This window comes from Parus major, chromosome 4, assembly GCF_001522545.3.
Source record: "Parus major isolate Abel chromosome 4, Parus_major1.1, whole genome shotgun sequence".
Taxonomy (NCBI): domain Eukaryota; kingdom Metazoa; phylum Chordata; class Aves; order Passeriformes; family Paridae; genus Parus; species Parus major.
In genome coordinates, this window is record NC_031771.1 from 3871343 (window position 1) to 3895075 (window position 23733).

General features: G+C 42.0%; 1 long non-coding RNA gene across 2 annotated transcripts; it reads left to right on the forward strand.

Annotated features, from left to right (window-relative positions):
- The first annotated feature begins 9 nt into the window (after positions 1 to 9).
- LOC117244310 lies at positions 10 to 23727 on the forward strand. 2 transcript variants are annotated; one of them, XR_004497133.1, is made up of 5 exons: positions 10 to 796; positions 890 to 1026; positions 3036 to 3130; positions 20294 to 20353; positions 22203 to 23727. It is a non-coding gene; the product is annotated as an uncharacterized LOC117244310 (long non-coding RNA). The 2 variants fall into 2 exon arrangements; XR_004497132.1 differs by lacking the exon at positions 3036 to 3130.
- The last annotated feature ends 6 nt before the right edge of the window (positions 23728 to 23733 follow it).

A 23733-nucleotide genomic window follows, 5' to 3' on the forward strand; every position in this document is an offset into this window, starting at 1 on the left:
AGGCCATGAGTCACTCCATTACTTTTTGTGTGGACAGAGGCTCAGTGAGGCTCAAGGGGTGAGGTGTCTCATAAGAATTAGAACATCCTAGAGATGCTTCCCCAGCTTCTTTCGGCACACCGTGCCCCCATGTTTTTGCTTCCAAAGTGATCTAACATTATTTACAAGTGTGTTGTTCTACAGGTCCCATAACTTTTGGACTTGGATCCTAGTATGTGAACAGCCAATAATATGGCCTAGAAACTGAAGTAGGGTCCATAAGCTCCTGGGAACCTGCACAGGGATGTATGGGCACTGGGGAATTTTACCCTTCATGTTGTGAGCTGTTGATAATGGATAAGATCAGACAACTGTTGCTGGGAGGAGGGGAGAGGAAAGATCAGCCTGGACCTGGAATTCTGAGGACTTCTATGCTTCTGTTACATTTTTCAAGCTCTTCTACTTAACTAATGCAGTATTAGCATATTTAGAACTGATGCTGAGTAAAACAGAAATATGGTAGAAGTCCACTAAAACCTTGCAATTTTCGTTTCCTGATTTGAGTCTAGTTTTGTTGCAGGAAGGATCGCATCACCCCAAGCTGCAGCAATGAGTGCAAACATGAGATTTGTCTGCCTGGCCAAATGTCCTCCCATCCATGCATGGCTCTGGCTGCCCTGTGTGCTGAAGAGCACAGCCACCTGTGGCTTGTTTGGACATCAAAAATGCCAAGTGCCTGCCACAGATGTTGCCATCTGTCACTGCAGCTTGGATTGAGGCAGCTTGGGCTGTAAGAGGCTGCCTCAGACCAGTCAAGGTACGGAAAGTTTTGCCTTTCCTTTGCAGAGCTTCACCTCTGTTGGTGTGTTGAAAACCCTCCAAGGCTTCGGCTTGTGTTTGCCTTCTGCAGAATGCTGCTGGAATTTTAGGACATTTTACATCAGTGCATCTATCACTGAGGCAGGAGGAGTGCTGAGGGTGCCTGGAATACTCGTGTTGCTGTGGGGACGAGGACACAGAAGGAGCCACCTCATTCCCACAAGGAAGGTGAGTGCCTGCGGTGCTGTGCAATATTGCCCAAGAAAAGTCACAATTATTTTCATGTTGCTAGGTGGAGATCCTTGACTGTGTCTGGTGGCTTGGGGACAAATGATATTTCTGCAGGGTCTGATGGGGTAACAGCTCTCCTGCTGAGCCAAGCTCCTGGCTTCTGTTGAATTCTGGAGCCAGTCCCTGTTCCCTTGGACTGAAGGGTGGTACAGCCCTGCCAGCAGTATGTGAGGCCATCAGCTCTCCCACATCCTGGTGCATATGGACACGTGAGTCTCTTCCCAGAGGATGATCATCCAGTGCCAGGCAGACAGGGATTCACTCAGGCTCCCTTTGATGTGCTTCTTGCCTCGGGGAGGGCATCTCCTTCAGAAGGTGCTTCATGTGGAGAGCAGACAGGCCTTTTCTGAGCATGCTGTTGTTACACTGGCACTTGGTTCCTGTTGTGGTTGGCTTTTTAATGAGTCCAAAGTAAATCCATTAAAAAAATCAGTCTGGGTTTTTTCTTGAGGCAAAGGCAGTATTGATAACAATGCTGTCCAAACAGCTTTTGTCAGTTTTTGTGGTCTTTGAAGGTGTCCAAGCAGTCACTGAGGGGTTATACTGGGCTGGCTTCAGCTATGCGACGCTGTAATTTGAAATACTGTGAGGTTTGGTAATTTTTACTGCATATGGCCATAGAATAGAGACCTTCCCATGAAGCAGATTAAGGAGGATCTTTGGTACTTTCATTCAAAGAATAACTCTTCCAGAAGGTGAGCATTAACAAGATGGTCGTGTCACATTTTCATGACAAGCTTCTGACTGAGCAGATCATTAGAGAGAAAGGATCAAAGCCACTTCCTCATGTTGTATTTCAGGTGGACATGAGGGTGTCACTGGCAAAAAAACTCAAGTAGCAAACTTCACAGGAGGGGAAGCTCACTCTTCCCAGCTATCTATCCTTGGCAATTTCCTTCCAGTGAGTCACAAACTTCAGGAGTTTCAAAGGAGTTGTGTTTTAATCCAACTACTAGGGCTGATATAGCTCTGATGAGAGACTTGGACATGACAAGAGATGGTGGCTCTTCTTCATGGCTAGTGAGCAAGACCCAAATACTACAACAATTAAATAATTAAGGGTTTGATTCTTACTGGCTTTCCAGTAATCTCCTTGGTCTGCAATTGCTTTTTGTTTTTTCGTAATTCCCTTGGTAAATTTTACTAAAGTAGATTGGTAATTTATTTAATTCTGATTTATTCACTTAATTAAAAATTCTGAATTTCACCAAATTAGAAAGCTGATTTAACGTGTAAACCTCCTCTGCTCTGTGTCTACTGGTAGGACGTTCCCTGCTTTCTTCCCTGGATACAGGATATGTAACCTGGAGCCCCAGGGCACAGGGAGCTCTTAGATGCTGATCTATTTGTGTTCTGCAGGCAAGAAGGGCCCTCCCACTCCTTGATGAAATCTGCTGAACTTGTTGGATTGCCATTCCTCACATTCATCTCCAAGTGGGAGCCAGCTCCTTGTGCAGCTCAAAGAAAGCTTGAGCTGCACCCAAGTTAAATGTTACACAATAGGATCCAAAGTGCTTCTCCAACTTTTTACAGACACTCCAGCACATTTGAAGCGTTTGACAGAAAAGAATAGGCAAGGGCAACAATGATTGATCCATGTTTTTAAGAAAAAAATTGAAGCCATATTTCCACCAGGGGCTTCAGACAGACATTGATGTATTTATCGAGAAGGAGCCCACGAGCGCCAGCCTTTGCATCGCTAAAAATGTAGCCTGCTGCAAGAATTTACAGCTGTGATGGAAGATTCATAGCTGCTCTCTTTATTTATTGGAAACATCTCTTGCAGCTGAGTAAAGGCATAAATATGAAATTAAATCACAAAAACTACTCTGAAGTAGTGCTAAGGATACTTTTTAAACCTGCGGGGCCAGGACAACTTAAAACTAATGTTGAAACACAATTGAGATGAAGAGTGTTTACTGATCCATTATTCCATCCCTTTCCAGCTAATGTGTACAATCACAGATTATTGGAGACCATTTGCTGTATTCTCATATGTAATGTTTAACAGGAGGACTCAAGGGCAGCACGTTAGATAAAGGTGCGTCCATGAATTTCTGTCTTGGTGATTTATAGTTTTCATGTCACTGTAAAATTCTTTTTATAGTTTATTTTAGCGGCGCGTGGTGGGAGAGAACTTTACGTGCTCTTGAAAAACAGCTTCATAAACAACAACAGGCTGTGCAAGGAGTTCTTTGAGGCATAGATACGGGTGTGAATGCCAGGATTAGGTTAATATTCCTTGTCCTTTTAGGGCACTGCACATATTGGAAGTGGCCACGGTCCCACGGGCCAGGGAGCGTGGGAGAGCAGAGCAGCCAGGAGAAAGGGGGAGAAACACAGCCCACCCCCAGGAGCAATTAGTGTTAATGTGTTATTTTGGATAATGACGATCCACAGTTTCTGCATAGCAAGTTTTCATCTCCACATCTTGTAGCTCCTTATCTCAATTTTGCAGGTCGCAAAACTGATTAATTACACTAGCAGCAGTAGTATAATTAGTGCTGATTATTCTCTGAGCTTTTTCTTCTTTAATCATCTGTTTAATTGGAACTAAATCCCTATTTATCAAATAGTGTAGGTTTTAGCATCTGAAGACTGTGGATTTCGTTTAAGTCTTTCCACCTTGAACTCAGGCATTGTTATAAAAGCTTTGGGAATATTTCTGTGGGATTATCCTGATTATAACTGGATCAGGATTTGGCATTTTTTAGTATCTGGTCATTTGTCAAATGTTTTGATGTTATGGTGAACGCTTCCTTTAAAAATCCAGGGAAAAGAGATGAGGAATAAACAGACTGAAGAGTCTTATAAATGTGCTGCCATATTTACACTGCTACTCCATAGCAGAATTTATGTGAGATAATGAAGGAGAACACTTTGTTGACCAACCTGGAGAAGTTTGAATTGTCTTTAATCAGGAGCTGTCAGAATAAAAGAAAATAGATGGAAGCAATATGTGACTGTTTTTCAAAACATAAACACAACAAAATCCAAAGAAATAAGGACTGTACCATACTTGTGCACGAGGGGCTCTTTGTGTTACCCCGGTGTGGTTCTGTTGGTGCATGGTGCAGTGACAGAAAACAAGGAACACCTGGAGCAGTGGTGGAATGGTGTAAGAAAGGGCAGCAAGTCACACTTGTTTCACCTCCAATCTCTCAGTAGGTCAGGAGCTGGTAGTTCTTACCCCTCATTCAGCTTCTGCTGGGGCCTTTTGCTTCCCTCCCCTCTCCTGCCCCCCACAAATTGCTGTAAAAATAGCTATTAATGATGATGATGATGATGATGATGAATAGTCTTTTTTCCTATTTTAAACTGTCTCAATATGAAGATCTTTCTTCTTCTATCATTCTCTTAACTACTTCAAAAGTCAGTGTAATTCTCTGTAATTCACAAGCTCTGGGCGTTTTTCCCATTAAGATCTTTTTTCCTTCATCATTTTGGTAGCTGCAGTACACCTTGTCTAAGTGAAAAGGAGCAAAAGGGAGAAAAGTCACCTCTGTGCAGGGGTGACCCAGGCCCTTGGCAGGGCAGCCCTCACCCACTGGCCTTGTCCTGTTCAGCTGTCCATCTCCAGTGTATTGGGGCTGCATTTAAAATGGGTGCTTAAGGTATTCTCATGGTTCTGCCACTAAAGATGTGCTTCATCTTTCCTCTGGGTGGAAAAAAAATAATCATTTTTTACATGGTGACTCCTCTTGGTTTAACATGACCATATGCTGTTGATTGCTTCTTTAAGTCACATTAATGTAAAATGTTGAAGTTTGGTTTCAGTGACATTATTGAGTAGGGGTGGTGCATCATCTGTATTAGATGTGGAACTGCACTCCCTGCAGATTTAGCATGGATTAATTTTTACTAGAGGAGAAATACCTGCCTGATGAACAAGTTGATAGTGAGAAAGAAGTGCTCATTTTCTAGTCATGATCTTGTGTTCTTTTTATTTTCTGTGGTTGTACAGCTTCATTCTTTGGTGTGACTGCAAACTGAAAACCCAAGCTGGGGATCCCATTGCAATCCTGACTGAGGTTTGAGTTCACTTTTCAGGCTGATGTCTCTCATCAGGCCATTGCAGAGAAAACAGAGCAGTGAGATGGGAAAACAAACAGGAGATGGTTCACATGTAGCCTTTTCTTTCCTCCTGACCTTCCAAATCTGTGATGCTGCTGTATTTTAAAGGACAAGCTACAAGAGGCACCTAAAATGACATCATTATATTCTATTAGCCTTTTATATAATTCTTCTAATATTTCTAACCTTTCCAATTGCAGTAAATTTACCTGGGCTTTGCTGTGTTTTGAGGGATTTGTTATTAGATTTTGTGTAAAACCGTATTAACTTCTTTAGTTCTATTTGTTCCTAGGGCATTACCCTAAAACACCTCCATCCCTACCAATGGCTTAAAATGCTGCAGAAAATGGGTATAATTTGTAGTAGAGTCCTTTCATTTTTCCACAGTTGCTGATAGTTTCTAATTTAAGTTTTGAAAGGCCTTGAGGAATGCTTGGCAGGATGTTGGTTACGGATAACCGGGCAGGAATTTGTTCCCATCATGTGTAAAATGAGACCAAACATGAAGAAAATGCAAATGTGAGAATGTCTCCACAGCTCTAGGTGTGCACTGAGTGCAGACTGTGGGGTCCAGGCACGTGTTATCTCTGGATCCATCTCAGCTGTGTAGTGGCACCAAATTCAAAGGGAAACTGGGTGTTCCTCAGCTGGGCAGTGGAAGCACAGGTGGAAGGAAAAAAAAAAAGTGGTATCAATCTATCAGCCTAGGAAAGGCAAAAATAAGAGAACTATTGATTTTTTTAACATCATTAGAATCAGTAATGGATCACTTCCTTGTGAGAAATGACCCGTCCTCCTCCTTTCCAATCCTGTTACTTTTGTAATGGGTTTTTATTAGGTAACCTATTTTCTGTAAATTATAGCCCAGATTTCTCCACAGACATCAAACCATCTTCTCAGGAAGAATACTTGCTTAATTATTTATTTCTGCTTGGAAAAAAGGTACTTTGCAATGAAGTGAGAGTTGTAAGGGAAGTGATGTTTAAAACAGAATTATGGATAGAAAAAACGTGATTTGCAAACCTCGGTTAGGTTTTCTTTCTTGTCGTGCAAACTGTTCAACTTAAACCTATTCTTTAATCTTTCCCATTTAGGACTTGATGGCAAAGTCCATTGGTGAGGTGGTAAAGACACATTACTGGGTTTAATTCTGGCTCTGAGGCTGATGGGTTTTAGCTGCCTGTGATGAAGTCTCTGAATTCCTTTGTATCTTCCCATGATTTTACAGTTTTTTTCTACATCATTGGATCTCTCATTGGGGGTGGTTGTGTTTAATACTTTGGGCTATTTTTGTTCTGTCTGGTCAAACAGTTCACTAAACCTCTGTTTTTCACTCCTTTTTGGGTAGCCATCAGAGCACTGTGAAATATTCTGCTCAAAATACCAGCACTAGCAATAACTGAGGGAAGGACAGCTTCCAATAGAGTGACAGCAGATGGATTTGTTCTCTGCCTAGAGCTTTGAAATAATTTTTACTGCTCTCCAAATAATTCTGACATGATACATAAAAATGGTCACAAAGCCTGCTGTGTTTTATCAAAGGTGCAGGATCTTTTTATTTTATTAATGCACAGTTTAATGAGAGAACCTTTCCTCAGAATCTTTCTGGTAATCCCTGGTAAAACTGACAAAAGGTCTGGAGCCTTTTAGGTATTTTTTCCAGTCAGCTATTTACTATCCCCTGATTACAAGGAATATTTGGAGTTACATAGGAACCTTCATACACCACCTTCTCTCAGTGTGGCACAGCTTGGTATTTTGTTATTTTAATTGTTCTTATTGTATGTGTAAGGGGAATTATACAAATTATGAGTTCACCTTTGATCTATATTGGCTATGGCATCAAAATCTCCTTCCCTCAATTCCTTATTTCAGTTCATACAACTGAAAATATGTTTATTCTTTAGCAGAGCAGGATAACCAAAGCATTCTGAGTATGTGTATGCACAGTTTGCTTTGTACCTCTGCCCTGCACTCAGATATTTTGTGCTGTGTTAATGTTTTATGGTGTTAAAACAATTTCTTTATCTGATGGGATTCCTGTAGGCTATCCTGCAGAATAATAATTAGGCTGGATAATTCAATCTGATCACTGGAAGGCTAAAGAAGAAGATAAGAGGTTGCAATTACTGAGCAAGGGTGTCCATCCTGGGCAATGTTTGTGGTTCCAGTAGCATGGTAGGATTCAAGGGCCCATGGTATCAAAAAATGAAGCATGCCACTTAAACTTTATTTCAGGTTTCTGTAGGATTTTGGCAGAGTTTTAATGTTTTTATTGAAAGGAGACCGTAACTGTGACACAGGGAATTGCTGCTGCTATATTTTCATATTATCCAGAGGATGCCAACAAGGGTTATTGAACAGGTACAGTGTTCTCAGAGTAGATGAACTAAGAAAGACTCTATTAAATGAAGGACCTAAAATATTTTTTATAGCCAAGATAGTTTTGTGCAGTTAAAAAGTTCCAGTCTCTAATCCCCACTATTAGGAAGCCGAAGAATAATTACCAGTTGACCAGCAAATTCTCAATATGAGAGCAATTCTTGAGTCTGTGTATTTGCACCCTACTCCTGTGACCTCTCTTACGAGATGTAGAAACCACCATGCAATAAAGGGGTTTGGTCCTGCCCTGTGCTGTCCTTTCCTCTCTCCTGTCCTGTCCTCCTTCGTGGAGCAGCTGGCACTTAAACGATGCCCAAGTGGATTTGATCCTAAGGACCATTCATGCCTGAGAGCCAGGGGGAGGTGAGTTCCAGACTTGAATAAAGTCACGGGTAAGCAGCTGTGCAGGAGGACTCTGTCATGATTTGAGAAGAAAACAGCATTGTTGGATGTGAACTTTACAAAATGGACATGGAAGATCAAATTAAGGGGAAGCTGCAAAGGGCAGTGCAGCTCCAAGGGTGACCCTGGCTCATGGCTGAGGGAGGGGTCAGGCAAGAGCTTTATGAGCAAGTAAAGTGGGGAGAATGTGATGTCAGGCGATGAGAAAGGTCAAAATAATGGATAACCTCAGCTCATGGCTGCTTATGCTGAAAGAATAATGCCTGTTCCCATGAGCATGGGTATTGACAGCATGGATTTGGTGCAGCTCTTGGGAGAACCTGGGCTTGTTCCTCCTTGCAGTCAGCATCCACTGATCCCCAGTGACAGGGGACAGGCTCTGCTGCCAGCTCTGCCCCTGGGAATGTTCCTGGAAGGTTGCAAATACGTCACAGTTCTTCACTGGAAAGTAAATTCAGCGTAATGCAGCTGCTTTGCTTTGGTTAGCACCACCTTTTTATATCCCATCCTAACAAGATAAAAGAGGTATGGATGAGCAAAGAAAACAACATAGAGGGTTTTATATAGCAGTTGATAAAATTAGTTGCTTCTACTTCACAGAAATTGGTAATAACTATTTTCAGTATGTTATTACACTTCTTTTTTGCCCTCTCTTTTGTATGCCACAAAGCAACAAACGCTCCCTTTCCCTCTTGCCATTTATCTTTCCCTTTCATTTTCTTAAGGGATAGAAGAGAAAAGGCAAAAAAAGAAATATGAAAAGCAAAACATCCTTTGAACGTTGTGCATTCCATTAAGCCCAGCAGAACAGAACCAGGAAAAAAATCTGAAATGCTGTCACTTCTGAGGTATCACCCCGTCTTCCTTTGTGAATTAAAAGACATATCTGGACCTACTATCTCTCCTTTTAGCAAAGCTGAAACTTCGGAGAATATGTTTGGAACCATTAAGTCTCAGGGAAATCTACAGATTTCCAAGTCCTCATCTCTCAGGAGTTTGTGACCGAACCCATGACACAATTTGGTCTTACTTTTGCAAAAGGACTTGAGAAATTTTAGATGATAAGCTTGATTATTTATATCCTGATATTTTTTTCCTCAAACAACATCAATTGCTTTGAGTTTCTGAACCTGACAGAGCAACTGAGTCATTTATTTTTAAACATAAATAGGGGGAAACTGTTTTTTAACATTTCTATTTTCTTGCCCCAAAGGCATGTGAAATCAGCACATCTGTACAAATGCAAATAGTTTTCATGTGAGGACAAGCTGAAATCTGGCGTTCTCAGGCAGGTGACATTTATCCATCAGCATTCACATATTGTCTTATCAACACATGGAGACACTTCTGAGTTGGGAAAGCTTCATTTAGCACTTGTTGAACGTTTGAAGCTGAACTGCTCTTTCTGAAAAAATTGTCAGATTGATGGATTGTGATGATAATTTAAAAAACAATTGTCAAAAATCCCTCACCCACCTGTCTGTGCCTGCTGTGCCACACATCTGCAAATGGCCTAGGACCAGCAGAGTGGTGCATTTCAAATATCCAAAGTTTCTACTGGCCATTAGATAGTGAAGTTGCATATGAAGTACATTAGAAATCAATATTGAAACTTTCCTGTTTAGCAAAAATTGTAGTTACTCAACAGACAGACTTTGTTTCCCGTTGACTTTATAATTAGCTGGTTTGTTGCTGAGAATAATTTCCTCTTCTTTATTTTCACAAGTTCGTATATCTTTTTTAATCAGCCAACACACATATTTGTCTTACAGACAAATGCATTATATGCTACATATTTCATCACTGAGTGGCTGCCAGAAATGCATTTCCATATCTACTCTTCATGAATCAGCAGAACACCACTATAAATCTTCACTCCCTATAAAACTTTTTTTTAATGGAGGTGTAGCCTCATTCTGATGTTCTATAATCAGCTTTGTCAGAGACACTGTGGGCCCTCTTTCCTTAAAATATTAGCTTACTAAAGATTTCAAGCACTGTAAGAGAGAGAGAGAATCCACATTTTCTATCTAAAATCATTAAAAGATTGATGAACGTTCATACCTTGAAAATTATGGCAGAAGAATGATTTATTTGCAGCAGCCCATGTAATTAAAGAGAGGATGAATATTGGTTAAAATATGACTCCTTACTCTCCTTTTCTACTCCCTGTGGAGTTTTGTGGGACAGCAGAAGGGAGGTGGAGAGAGTGGGAAAGGCATCTCCTAAACCTCTGTGGTGGCAGGAAGGATCCGGGTGCTCTCTAGGCATCGATGTTTCTGTAATTCACTGGTGCACGTCCACCAAGAACATTTGTGTGGCCACTGTTCCTTCCAGAAAACACCTAAACCACTCTGAGAGTCAGTGTTAAAACAACTCCTGTTGTTGTTATCAGCAAGAGGTTATGCTAGCTGCTCCAAAGCAGACATGCCTTTAGGTTCCTGCTTTAAGTACACTTAGTGGCATATGGAATAATAAAAGAAACACTCAGTGGCTTAGGGCAAGAGCAGCATCCCAAATAGACTTAAAATGACAAACAAATTGGAGCAGACACTTGTATCCACACGAGCCTAATGGTACTTAGCTTTGACAGTAAATGCACAAAATTACATCTGGCTGAGAAAGTCCCTCTGGGCTGGAAGTAATTGGCAGGTGGAATAGGACTGAGAGGAGCACCACTGCTCTGGTCTCACTTGTCTTTGATGTCTGCTTGTGCCCACAGCAGCAGAGTACTGGGATCTCAGAGCAGGTGCTGGCAGCTGTGTATTTTTAAGTTATTTTCAGTATGATATCACCTGTTACCTTCTGCCATTCTTCTCCTTGAGTCACCTCAGTGGCCATTCTGAAATAACTGTAGTGCCAGTTCTGGCTTCAATCAAGTAGAAAGGCTTGAAGTGTCTGCATTTGCCATGCTCATTTTACCTCAACTTTCCATGGCGCTTTTCCAGGCATGTCCCACACTTCCCTAGCTCTGTTTAGTCTGGGAAAGGTATAAGAAAATTAGCTGAAGGTCATATGGCTGCTATCCATGCATAACTAATGCTTTATCAGAACAGATGTGAGTTGCAAAGTAAGTTAATGTCTAACTTTCCAAAAGGTTTGATGGAAATCTGTCTGGGAACAGCCAGAGCTGAGTCCAATAGCTACAGTGAATCTTTGCTTGCTTCACTGAGGACTGGTGGAAGTACCGTGTGCCAATAACATTATTCAAATCAACATGGATTTAAAATCAGGTGTCTGGGTGTGATCAGTCCTTTCTGTCTGGAACCTAAGGAGATGAATGCGAGTTTCCTTTGTCTAAAGCTGGCACAGCCCAAAACAGCTGTACTGGGATTGTATTTCTGTGTAATAGAAACATAATTTTCATAGGTGTGATGAATAGTGCTGACAGTTTGCTTTAGTAAGCCTCAGGACTTGAAACCACGTAATTAATCCAAATGTTAGGATTTCTTTGGTTTACATGAACAGTAGATGTCAGGTTTGGTGGTGACTGGATACTGTGGTGATGGGTCCTTCAGAAGTGCTGAGAGATAGATAAAGTTGGGCTGAACTGATGTATTTCATATTATGAGCAGCTGGATGAGCCCTGAACACCGTACCCAAGTGATTCATTCCTGAATGGTGGTGAAAAGAGAGGGGGGTGCTTAAATAAATCAATGGTGATTTTAATAAACTGGGAGCTTCTCGGTACTAAATCTGTCTGCATCTGATCTGAATTGCAATTACCTGTCAAAAATTCATCCATCACTGCAACTTCCAGACAAACTTTCTGGCAGCAGATGTTTCAGGGAAGCTATTTCATGTGGGAAATATATCGTTTGGTGTGCAGCATTCCCAAGAACAAAAGCCAAAGCAGAAAACATTTCCTGAGTAACAGCAATAACTTCTGTGTCATACCTAAGCCCAGCTTATTGGTGAATATAATTTGTAAATGTGGATTTCCAACATAAATCAGTCAATGAAACACTACTCGTAATTCAGCCCATCTCAAAGAGATGTAGTAATTCAATATTTGTGTACTTGTGAAAGCAATGGTATTTCTAATAACCTTATATTCAGCGATATTAAACCCCCTTTCTGATGCTGCAGCGCTGGTGCTGCCAAACAAAGGTGGTGTGTTCCAGCAGCCAGGCTGTGGGGAGAGCTCTGAGAAACTGCCTAAAGAAACGTGTCACGCTCCCTCAGATCTGTGTGCAGCAGCTGTGGGGCCACCTGTGCAATCCACATCTCTCTCACACCGAAACCCAGAAGAAAAGGCTGGGGGGAATAATATTTGCCTGCCACTTAATATGGGTTCATTGACTTCTTGTCATAAGAGAAAGGGCTGAGTGTGGACCGTGTGAAGGATTTAAATTCAGCATCCCTAAAGTCCAGTTTTTCTCTGACATCCTTCCCACCATCTGATACATGGCTGGTCCCTTCTGTGGCAAGAAGGCAACGTAATGAACATTTCTTTGCAGCCATCAGAAAATTGTCACATAACACTGCTATTTCTCATCTGAACATGTACCTTGAAAATGACCTCTGGGGACAGGCTGGACATATGATGAGAAGATTGCTATCCCTGCCAAATAATACCCCAAAAGCTGTTCTACTGTCACCTCTATCAAACCCCTCCATTCTCTTTGCCAATTATAACAGCAGAATCTATCACTCTTTTCAATTTTCATTATATCAGGAATTTACTTTGCACATTTTCTTCCTCTCTGTAGTACTTTAAAACCATGTTTCATTAGAAGCTGTTCCTAGCATAAATGAGAGCAATTCACTTATAAAGTAACTGCTGACAGATGGATCCATTTATATCTTAGACATGATGTGCTGGCCTTCTTATCTTGTCACCTGTGCCTGGTGTTTGAGGATTCATCTTTTGTGTTGGTGGCTCAGAAAGCCCCGGCCTCATAAGCTGCACCAAGCGTGTCATTCTGAGCTCTGGAGACCTGATGGCTGCCAAAGCTTTGGGAAAAACATCCTGCTTTGCCCTGCTCCTCACATTCATCAGCGCACGCTGGCACCGGGGTGCCGTTTTCCGCAGGAATCGGAAAATATTTGCATATTGCGTGTCCACTCTTCTCCTTTATTTCCCTGTTATTTATTTCCTTCTATTATTTAGCTTGGAAGGGCTGTGGGTACTTAGTGCAAATCACTTCTCAGGCCTGTGACAAGAGATTGTGTCCCCTCCAAGGGGCTGACTGGCTCCCAGGGCCATCTGTGCGCTCCCCCGTGCCAAAGGCGCGGAGGAGAACGGAAGGACGGGAAATGAAAGGTCAGCAGCTCTCCCAGGCTGCTGCAGGATCCTGCCCTGCATCGTGTGAGAGCTGATAAGTAGGGAGTGAATTAAACAAACCTTTAAAATGAGGACAAATAACTTCTACCTGTGGCAGTAGGGAAGCTGGAGCTGGCAAAGGGAAAAGAGAAGGAGTGAATGGCATGGAAAACGATGCTGGCAGGAAACTTCATAATGAGCAGAGGGCAAGATAATTTATATCAAGACCTACCTGGGCACAGCAGGTGGAGGGTGTGAACCTGAACCCAACCCTTTCCTCTCTTGACCTTTATGAAAGGCTACATTTTAGGAATATGAAAAGGGCAATTAACTTTTCCCCTTAGAGGTAGCTGGAGGAGGAGCAGGTGTGCATTGCACATTCCCTTGTGCTCATGGTCAGGGTGTGATCCCGTCCCCCTTGGCTGGGGGCTGTGTTTCCCTGGGATGCTCTGGGAGATGCCAGTGGATTCACTGCTTTGGAGCCTGCTTGCCCTGGGGAGCACAAAGTGCCAGCACCAGTCAAACAATGTCAAACCTCCTGATTAGAAGCAAATTGGTTGGAGCTGGAATTGTTCCCGATGGGTGTTTTTAATTTCATTTTCCTGCGGAAAGATTATGGAAAAAGCTGTTCCAGGTACTCTGATCATGCATTCCGACAAGTTTAAAATTTGAACTTGTTCTAAGGGAAGATCACATGTGTTTCAGGCCTATATGCATGATATATTTTAATATTGCTAAGGCAGCTGTGACCTCAGCACAGAAATGTCATGAGGTGGAATGGCAGAAGCCAGACAGAAGAAGGACAGGGAGTAAAGCTTAAAACAGCCTCATTAAAATGTGTTTTTCTCAGTTTGGAAAAATAATGAGAACCACCCCTCTATCTGTGTTTCTGAAAGCAGTGATGAAATGCTTTAGAGGCCAGTTTCATTCTTATTAATAGTTTTTTTATTAAGAAGGATGAAAACTATCTAATGTGATAACTATGAAGGAATGCAGAGTCATTTTGGTTATGACCATGAACATTTATTTCTGGCATAAAATTGCCCTGAGGCAGGGAAGTCCTCTCCTACAGCACACATACACCTGGTTCTTTCAGCTGTTGCTTCGTATCCTGCTGTAATGAAATACCTCCTTTAGGTGCATCAAATAAACAAGTCCAAATACCACACACCCCATACTAAGTGATCATATTTCTGTCATTTTCCATTGTAAACTCTAAGCTTCCTTTTATTAAAGACAGCAAACGCGTACTTGAGTCATTCCAAGGAATCACAGCCCTTCCACCTCCTTAAACTCTGTATTGATATCCACAGAAAGCAATTTAATCCATCTTTTCTTTCCACCCCACACAATGAAAAGACAAAAATTGCAGTTTGAATTGCATTAGCCTTCAGGTCTTCCTAAAGATAAATAATGTTGCCTGCAGGTTTACATTAGGGATTAAGTGTCTGCACTGTGAATAACTCTGGAAATAAATTAAATGAAGGGAGGCAGAGCCTTTAGCTCTTTTTCTGGGGCTTCGTTTCACACTGTGATTTTTACACAGCACTTTTGTTCACCTACATTTGAGGACAAAATATAAAATGTTTTCAGAAAATGTCTTCCCTTGCCCTTCCCTTTTCCATTTTCTTAATATAAACATGAACTTTTTTTCCCCAGCTCTTTCAGAATGGTGAGGTTGACGAGTGATATTCCACATGGACCTGAGTGCTTTGTGGCTCACCTTGGAGTTCTCAGCTCTCCACAGGAGATCCATCCCCTCTTCTCTGCTGAGACACTCAGTGACCGATTGCTGCAGCACGGGATGGTCTCCTCCTACCTTGGGAAAACATTGCAAAAGTTCATTGTCAGTTCTGTGTTCAGGGTGTAAATGTTCCTTTTTAAGTGCAGAGCTCTGAAGATCCAGCTAACATATTCCCATTTTTCTTACACAAGAGATTGAATGAACACTTGCAAGAGAAAACTGTGTTTATTTTTAGGACAGTAGTGCGGGTTTTACTTTTAAAGCGGCTCGGACCAACAGATCACCATGTGGTTTTCCAGATCTCCAGACTTGATCAGTGGAAAGGAAGGCACACTGTGAAGGAAGGAAATGATTCCTTCCATATTCTTTAACTAGAGCAGGCAGCCCATTTGTTTACACATGGTGTATTTTTACCCTTTACCCTTGTATTTTTGTGTCCTTTCCTAAAATCAGGAGGGCTAAGGACTGACTCCAGTATTTCACTCCCAGTTGGCTTTGACATGTCTTCTTTTTTTTTTTCCTCCCCTCTGACTTTCCCTGGCTTTAGATGTTTGATTTGAATTATCCCTGTTTTGCCTCACTTTATGACTAAGTAGGCTTTTAATATAAACACCTGAGCACAAAAAATCAAGATTAAGAAACTGTTCCGCTTGACTTAAAGCATTATGTCTCCTGGAATGGGATACCTGAGGTCTGGGATACCTCAGCTGTTGAAATCAGGTTCAGATAATTACAAATCCTATAGGAGATTTCAAAATTAATTGTGTTTCTTCTCAGTGAGGGCTGTGTTTGACTGCCTGTTTCATGGAGCTTAGGCTGCTCCTAGGGCCCATGAGGCATACGAAAAAAGGGACAGCAGCTAAAAAACAGTTAAAAAAATATTTTGTGTGATTTAGCAGCCTACGTGGAACCAGAAAGCAGAATTCTGTTCAGCTTTATGGCAGAGGAAGAGAGCTGGTTTTTGGCCTTTGAAAATATATATAGCTCTGATTTAGTATTCAAGGTAATAAGCAGCCCTGACTGCAGAAAAGAGTATTTGTAGGATATCTTTTCCTGGCTTTTTAAAATTGAAACCGAGTCGCTTCCACTGGAAGACTTTTCCTTATCTAGCCTGTAACCTGGCTTTCTTCTTTCACTCTTTCAAGTTCACAGGCAAGAACCAGCAACGCTGCACCTGCGTGTCTGCCAGGAGGGGCTGACACCGGGAGAAAGGGACAGCAGTTCCTGTTCCCTTCCCACATTTGCAGCACTTGGTGCTGCACGTGCCTTATGCTTTGTTTGGCTCAGGCATTGATTCCTTTCCTTCCACAGGCAGAGCTACTGCCACGGATTTCTGCCCAAAACAGATGAAGGCGGATGCAGATGCCCGTTCTCCAAATCAGCCCTTCTTCCAGAGGCACTGGGGACAGATTTCCCTGCGGGAAAAGGGCAGTGAGGTGCAGCAGGGGTTGGCACAGGCTGCAGCAGAGGCTCCTGCTGGCACTTGTATGGATGCATTGCTGTCCAGCAGTGTATGGGAACAAGCTGCTGCTGCTCCTCTGGGTGTCACAGCGTGTTCCTGAGAGTGCCGTGGGCTCGCTTTTCCGGCCTGCATGGAAAAGTGACTGTTCTGTGGGCTCAGAAGGAGCATCTCCTTAGACTCATCCCTTCAGGTTTTGCAGTGACAGCGTGCTCAGGGAGAACAGAAGGACTGGATAATGCAGAAATCAGTTTGGCACATCTGGGAAAAACGCCTCCGTGTTTCTTTCCCTAAATTCTGCAAACAGGTGGGAACCGCAGCTGTCTGAAAAACTTCATCTTATTTCTGTAAAGAATTTGGATTGTTTTTTTTAGATAATCCCCAAAGTGAGATTTTTCAGTTTTGAGATGGTTCTGATTTGCAACAAATGCTGTTTAAAAGACAGAGAGAGACAGACACTGTAAAGGGTAAAAAAACCCATGCAAACACAGCTTGCTAAAAAAGCCCCAGAATTAAGAAGGGACCGTACCCTGACAGGGAGAGCCTTCCAGTGATACTTTCCAACATCTCCCTTCCAGGAACTGGAAATCATCACATGTAGTGAGACTTTGACCCTGTACTTGGAAGGCCACAGTAACTTCAGTGCTCATGCTTTTAATGGGATCAGGAGGGGACTGTCAGCCATCACCCCATAGGTGGTGGCCTGTCCTGGGGCTGAAGCTACGTGAAGGTCTCTCTTCTGTCCTTGTAACCACAAACTGTGGATTAATATTGAAGTCATAAAATTCATAGAGCAATGCACTCCTATGGAGATAAATTACTTTAAATGCACCTTGAAGCAACTGTGTAAATTTCTATGCTAAGAACTTATTCGTATGAAATTGTTATTCCTATGAAATTGTGATAAAGCCCTGAACATAAACTGGAATTTGAAAACCATGGCTTTTGGCTGCCTTTCAGGAAAGGCATTTTGTTTTCAGCCTGCACTTGGTAATCCAAAATGAAAATCTAAGTGAGATCGAAGGGTAGCTGCCACGTGCCATGTTGCATTGATTGTAGAAGTTATTTTACATAGTTCTGGGAATGTGCAAGTTGCCATAATCTTTTCATGTTCTCATTTATAAAAATCTTGCCCAATAAGGTGGCTGTGGGTAAATACTGAGACTAATGCACGAGGCAGCTGCTCAGCTTGTCCTGGCAGGAGGGAACACAAGCTGCATGGGCAGGGCTGTTTGCATAGCTGCTGGGTTTGCCACTTCTCCCTCAATTCTGCCTTCATCCCCTCTCCTTGAACTGTCTGACTTGGGGAAGCCTCTGCTTTGCTGCTTGTCCAGCCAGCACTTTGCAAACTAACAGGGAGAAGTAAATGCCACTAGGAATTAATTGCTTAATCACTTACCTTGTAGCTCTTGGCTTCAGGGTTGTCTCTGCTGGCTTGTGCACGAGCCAGCCCCGAAGCTGGCATTAAAAATGATTCCCTCTGAGCCCTCAGTGAGGTGTCACACGTGGGCCATCCTCCTCAGCAAGCCTGTCTCTTGTGTGCTCACTGACAATTAAAACTGCTATTAAAATCAAATCTAAACAAGGTGTGCATAGGTATTTGGGGGAGCCACCCTTTTTCCTGTCCTGTTTTTGTCCTTGAGTTTCTTGGGCTAAGGATAAATGGCTGATTGTCTCTCCCTCCCTTGCTTTTTCTCCAAACAACAACAAAAAAATTGCTCACTTGAATTCCAGTTCAAATTAATGGAAGTCTGGGGGAGAAGAAACAGACAAACAAACAAGGAAGTGTTTTATATTTGGGTTTTTCTTTCCACCTCGTGGCAGATGGGTTTGGTGTGTTTTACAGCTACCTTCTGAAGTCAGTCTGTTATTTTGCCATTGCTTTGTAAGAGAGTAGCAGTGCTGAATCTTTATCATATTGATCGTTCCACAGGCTTTCATCTGGGGCCTAGGATAATACACAGCATTGTTATTGCATTATTATTTTTCATTTGTATCCCATTGATTTGCTGCCAGGAACTTACAGGTCAATTTGCAAAAAGATGGGCTATGATTTATTTTTTTCTAAAAGATTATGCCACGATGGGAATGCTTTTATAAGGCTGTCAGGTCTTTAGGTTTGTTTTTTCTCCTCTCAGGAGAGCAGCACATTCATAGATCAGTGGCACAGTTCCACCTGGATTTACACCCGGAGTATCCATGACTTTCACGTAATTCATGTGGATAAGTGGCTGTACACAAACACACACTTAAATTGGAATTTTACTCCTGGGGAATGGCTCCTCTCTCCCTCCTCTCTGTACAACTCAGAAATTAGGAAGTCGATACAGTTACACCGAGGTAAAAGGGAGGGGAGGAGACACTTTCTATGTCTGATCACAACAAACCACCAAGGTTTAGAGCCCCTGGGTGACAGGTGCTAAAAATAGACACGAAAAGTTATTTTTGGCACATATTTTTTGTTTGCCATGGTAACATCAGTTTACTACCAAGTAAACTAGTAGTAGTCTGGCTCCTAACAACTTTGTACACAGAAGGCCCACCTTTGAAACAAAATAAGGACTCAAATGCTCCTCATCTTTATTTGAGTTTCTGTTATTGTAGCTACTGGGAAAGCAAGGATTGTAAAAGTATGTGAAATTTCACTTTTAATTCCTTCAGTACAAAACTCCTACTACATCATTTACAAGGGTTAGTTTTTAATTACAGCATGCAGAATGTGTTAAGTGCAGCAGGCTGATGTATCCATACACCTTGTTGAGTACTATTATTTTTCCCTGGAACCCATCCAGGTAAATCAAACCCGCAGTGAGGGACTTCCATTTACACTGTGGTGAATTTTCCTGGCATCCTTTCAGCAGCAGCAATTTGACAAGGGAATTTTCTTACAGCACAGAGCACCTTTTCCTGCCAGTGAAGATTTTCAGTTTTGGGATTGGTGTGATGTTTTATCCTGGTTTGGGGCATGGAATTGGATGTTGATCTTAAACCAGACTCTAACCAGAACAGGACACTGGAATTACCTTCCCAGTCTGGGAAATTTTATTGTAAATTAGAGATGGAGCTGAAAGTAAGGCCCAAATAAATGCCTCACTCATAATGTCTCCCACAGCAAGATAATTATCCAGTGGCTGAACTGCTGCCTTTGGCTTATAGAAATATTTCAAAGAATGTTTTCCTTTGTTTTCTTCTCCTACTTCTCCAAGTTTTGCTTCACATTTTGACACCATTAGGTTGTAAGTGTATTAGACAGCAGTGAGGTCAAATGAGATTTCCTGCTTTAAGGGGAGGTGTGAAGTCACAAAATGTGCTGTGTCTGGCTGCTAAATGCCTGTTAAACCTAGCACAGCAGCACATCACACACACACACACACACACACATATTTATAGCTTAATACTTCAGCATGTATTTATTTTCATATTTGAGGAAAAAAAAGATGACTATGTTCCAAGACTGCTGGAAACTGTCTTAAGCACTATTGTGCACTAAAGTGCTCTTTACAGACACAAAAAATGTTCCTTGATAGTGTTCATGACTGTTTGAGATTTTTTTTAAAAAATTGGAGAATTAATGAAAAATGCCAAATCCTTTCAGTAGTTACTAAGGAATCTTTGATTTTTACAAGCTTTTTATATAAAAATGTTTCTGAATATTAGATTTAGGATATCTAAGTTGTAGTTTCAAGATCTGTTCTCTTTTATAAGCATCAAAGGTGTTACAAAATGGTCAAATTCTTCTATTTTAGTAGAGCTCAGAGTTTTTCCATCTGACAGCTCAACAAACAGAAGGAGTTTCATGCTCTGCTTTAATATTAAATACTGCTTTATAAATCACAGTAACTGCTTTCCACCAAACCTGACTTCTGCTTTATTTCAGAGACCTGCAAGCTGTCAATAACTTGTGAAAATGATTCCTCATTTCTGAGATACCTGCCAGGTAATGGGAGATTTAGCAAGAATTTCTAAGTTCCTCAGACAATTAGAAAATAACCCAAGCCCCTTCTGCAATAGTGAGTATAGATATTTATTTCTCAGCTTGGATTTACTGATTGACTGAGCCATTCTGACTGTGCTACAATGACACTTTTAGAAGCTGGGATATTTGTAGGGAATCAGTGAGCAGAAGGCTGAAGTGCACTGAACTTAGTGCTGATACACTGCCCGCAGTCTGTGAGCAGACACAGCACAAAACCCAACACTTTGGAACTTCTCTTCACATCTGGCAGCTCAACCAGATTTATATTTGCTTCACTCTTGGTGAAAAAGTAAAAAAAGCAATGAAATATTTGTTACCTTAGTGTCTGTCTGTAAAAATTCATCCTGGGTGATAAATAATTCATTGCATTTACTGTTTTTTTCCCAGCACTGTTACACTGTGCCTGAGTTAAGAGGTGCTTCCTGTCACAGCTCCTAAACTGTTTTTGGGGAGGTTCTCTGTTTCAGGCAGGGTTTGTGGTTGAGTGGAGCCCTGGCCAGTGTCAGGTGGGTCAGCTCCTGTCAGGGCTGCTGCATCCTTGCCCAGCCAGCAGGTCACTGAGGGGTTACTGATTCACCATCTGTTGGCTCTTGGAATGGGAATGATTGATGGCAGGAGCCCAAATGATGAATAAATGCTCAGCCCTGGCTTGGGATAAACATATTGATGAAGCTTCAAACAGTTACTTCATGTTAGTTCTCGATAGCAAGGAGCCCTTTGGGGCATTTTTGTCTGTAAAGCTCTCCTTTCTTTTTGACAACTTGGGGAAGCTCATTCCAGAGCTCTGGCAAGCCCCCACCTTTGGCACAGTGCTGCTCCTGAAGATCTGCCCAAGCAAATGCAGTTCCTCGTTTGATCCGGGCTGAGCTCTCACACGCAGCAGCAAACACAGTTTAGTGTTGTCACCACCTCTCATCTCACCTGAGGTGCTGCTGCAGAACAGGGTAAAACATGCACCTACAAAGGGGTTTGCTGCTGCAGAGAAGGCAAAATTCCATCAGATCAAATCAGGTGGATTAAATGTCAGCAGCCATAACCTTCAAGTGGGACTTGGAAATTCAGTCACTGGATTATGCTGGACCATTCTAATTCATCTTCATAAATCTCTTCTATATCTTTTGATATCAGTAGTAAATGTATAGGATAATGAATTATTGTGTGATGATATAAATATTTTAGAAGTACCCCAAATTAATATTTTTTAATATAATCTCTATCAGGAAGCAAGTGCTTCCTTAATATGAAAATCCATTGTCACCACCCAGAAGTGATGAAAGGATGTGTTCCTGTGAGGGGGAATTAAAAAGGCAACTTCTGACTGTTGGGTTGGGTTTGAGTTCCCACCAAAATTCAGCAGCATCAGGGCACTTGCAGCTGGGGCATCCTCAGGCTGTGCAGCGTCACAGTGTAGCAGGCTGGCTGCACAAATTGCTCTCTTTTGATATTTCAGGTTCCAACATTGTTGCTCTTCCATGTTGATCTGAAATACATTTACAAAATAGGTGTATAATATATGTGCAGTTTATGTATTGCAAGGTTTGGGGTTTTTTCCTTAACAAAATATAAACTCTGTCAGAAGTCTGTGTAAAGTCCTTTTTTTCTGCACAGTAGATTTTATCCAGCAAATTTAACTGTTGCAGTTGCAGCTGAACTTGGTGGCCAAGTCCATTCTGACAGTGTCTCTTCCTTTTTTCCCCCCAGAACATTCCCTACTCTCTTGGTATTACTCCTTTTATACAACTGTGCTTTTCTTAAAATGTAGAGTAGCCATTCAGAAAAATCCCTTTTGTTTTTCCCTCTCTTTGGGCAGGATGCCTTCCTGAGGATGATGTGTCACCACTTGAAGACTGATCTCACGAAGGGTAAATCAATTCTGAAGTGAGTCCTAGCGCTCCTTTTAACAATTAGCATTCCTGTTTCCCATGGCTCTTCCTTTTCAATAAGGTCTAAACACATCATTCCTGCATATTCCCTGCAGTATTTTAATATCTCAAGACAGACAAAGGGATCTCCAGAACTTTCTGAATTGATTCAGAACGAGGTAACAATACACATTTTATCCCCAAAACAGCACACTAAATGTAGGATTTCCCATTTCTGAGTGACCCTGGAGCAGGACTCGGTGCCTTGTTGCATCCATTTAACACCAGATACCTGGATGGACTCCAGGGCCACACGGTGGGGTTATTTACCATGTGTTGTACAGGTGCTGAGTCTAAACTATCTGATGATCTTAAGCCCAGAAAATCTCTTCCTCCACATAATCCTCGTGACCTTTCCCTCTGTCACTCATTTATCTGACTGGGACGAGGCTGGCATGTGGCTGATTTTATGGATGGCTCGCTGCATGTCCTGGGATCAGCCTTAATGTGCTGTAATTCTTTATGCAGTCATTAAAGCACGATTAGAGACCTCAGTCTTGGGCTTTATACGGTCATTGGAGGAGTTTTACAGAGGTTATTACCGTGTTGCTCTGTCTCAAACTACTCAGCAAGAGCGAGGCAGCAATTACAAGAAAGGGCTACTTAGCATCCAGCCTGTACACAGGGAGGTGGGGAGAGAGGTTTCACAGACATAATTCACCCATCCACCAGAGCACAATAAAACACCTTCTTTATTTCTGATTTTATTGGTTCTGTCTGCTCTCATCTGGTGCCTGAGCATTTTATCTGTTCAGGCTGCTTTTTTTCCAATGCAGTAAAAAGAGCAGACAGGATTTTGCCCTTTATTTAAAATGTTTTGCCACATTTAGAGGTAAATCACAGCCACTTTCCTGCGTTGTATATTTTCAGACTTAGTGGAGAGAGAAATGTTTTGACAGCAAGCGCGCTCTACAGGGTCCAACCATGGTCAGAGAGGAAAAGTCTCTTCCTACCACCCGACTTCTCTTTGCTCTGATAGAAACCTGCCCCTCTCTCCACATCTCTGGGGATCAAGCACCCACATTCCTTCATGCATAGTGAAGGAAAAAAAGGAGAGGAAAGATCTGGCTCCCAGTCCCTCCACAAACAGAGTTTGCTCACTGAATTCCTCATGTAAATGACTCAGAGATCTTTACTTTCAAGCAGATCTGTCTTTTCAGAAACAAGCTGACACTCTGGGCACCAAAACAGATCACAGGAACTACAACAGAAAGCAGTGTTCTGCCAAAGCTGCAGGCAGGAGTCTGTCAGGGAGAATGATGGAGCCACAAGAGTGCTGTTCTAACAGGCAAAGGGGGAAGGAGGAAAGAGTGAAAAGTGTAAGAAACTGGAAGAGACTTGAAGGGACACGATGCTGTTTAATGGGGCAGAAACTGAGAGACAAGTGAGCTACAGTGTGGGGTGATTTGCATTTTTCCA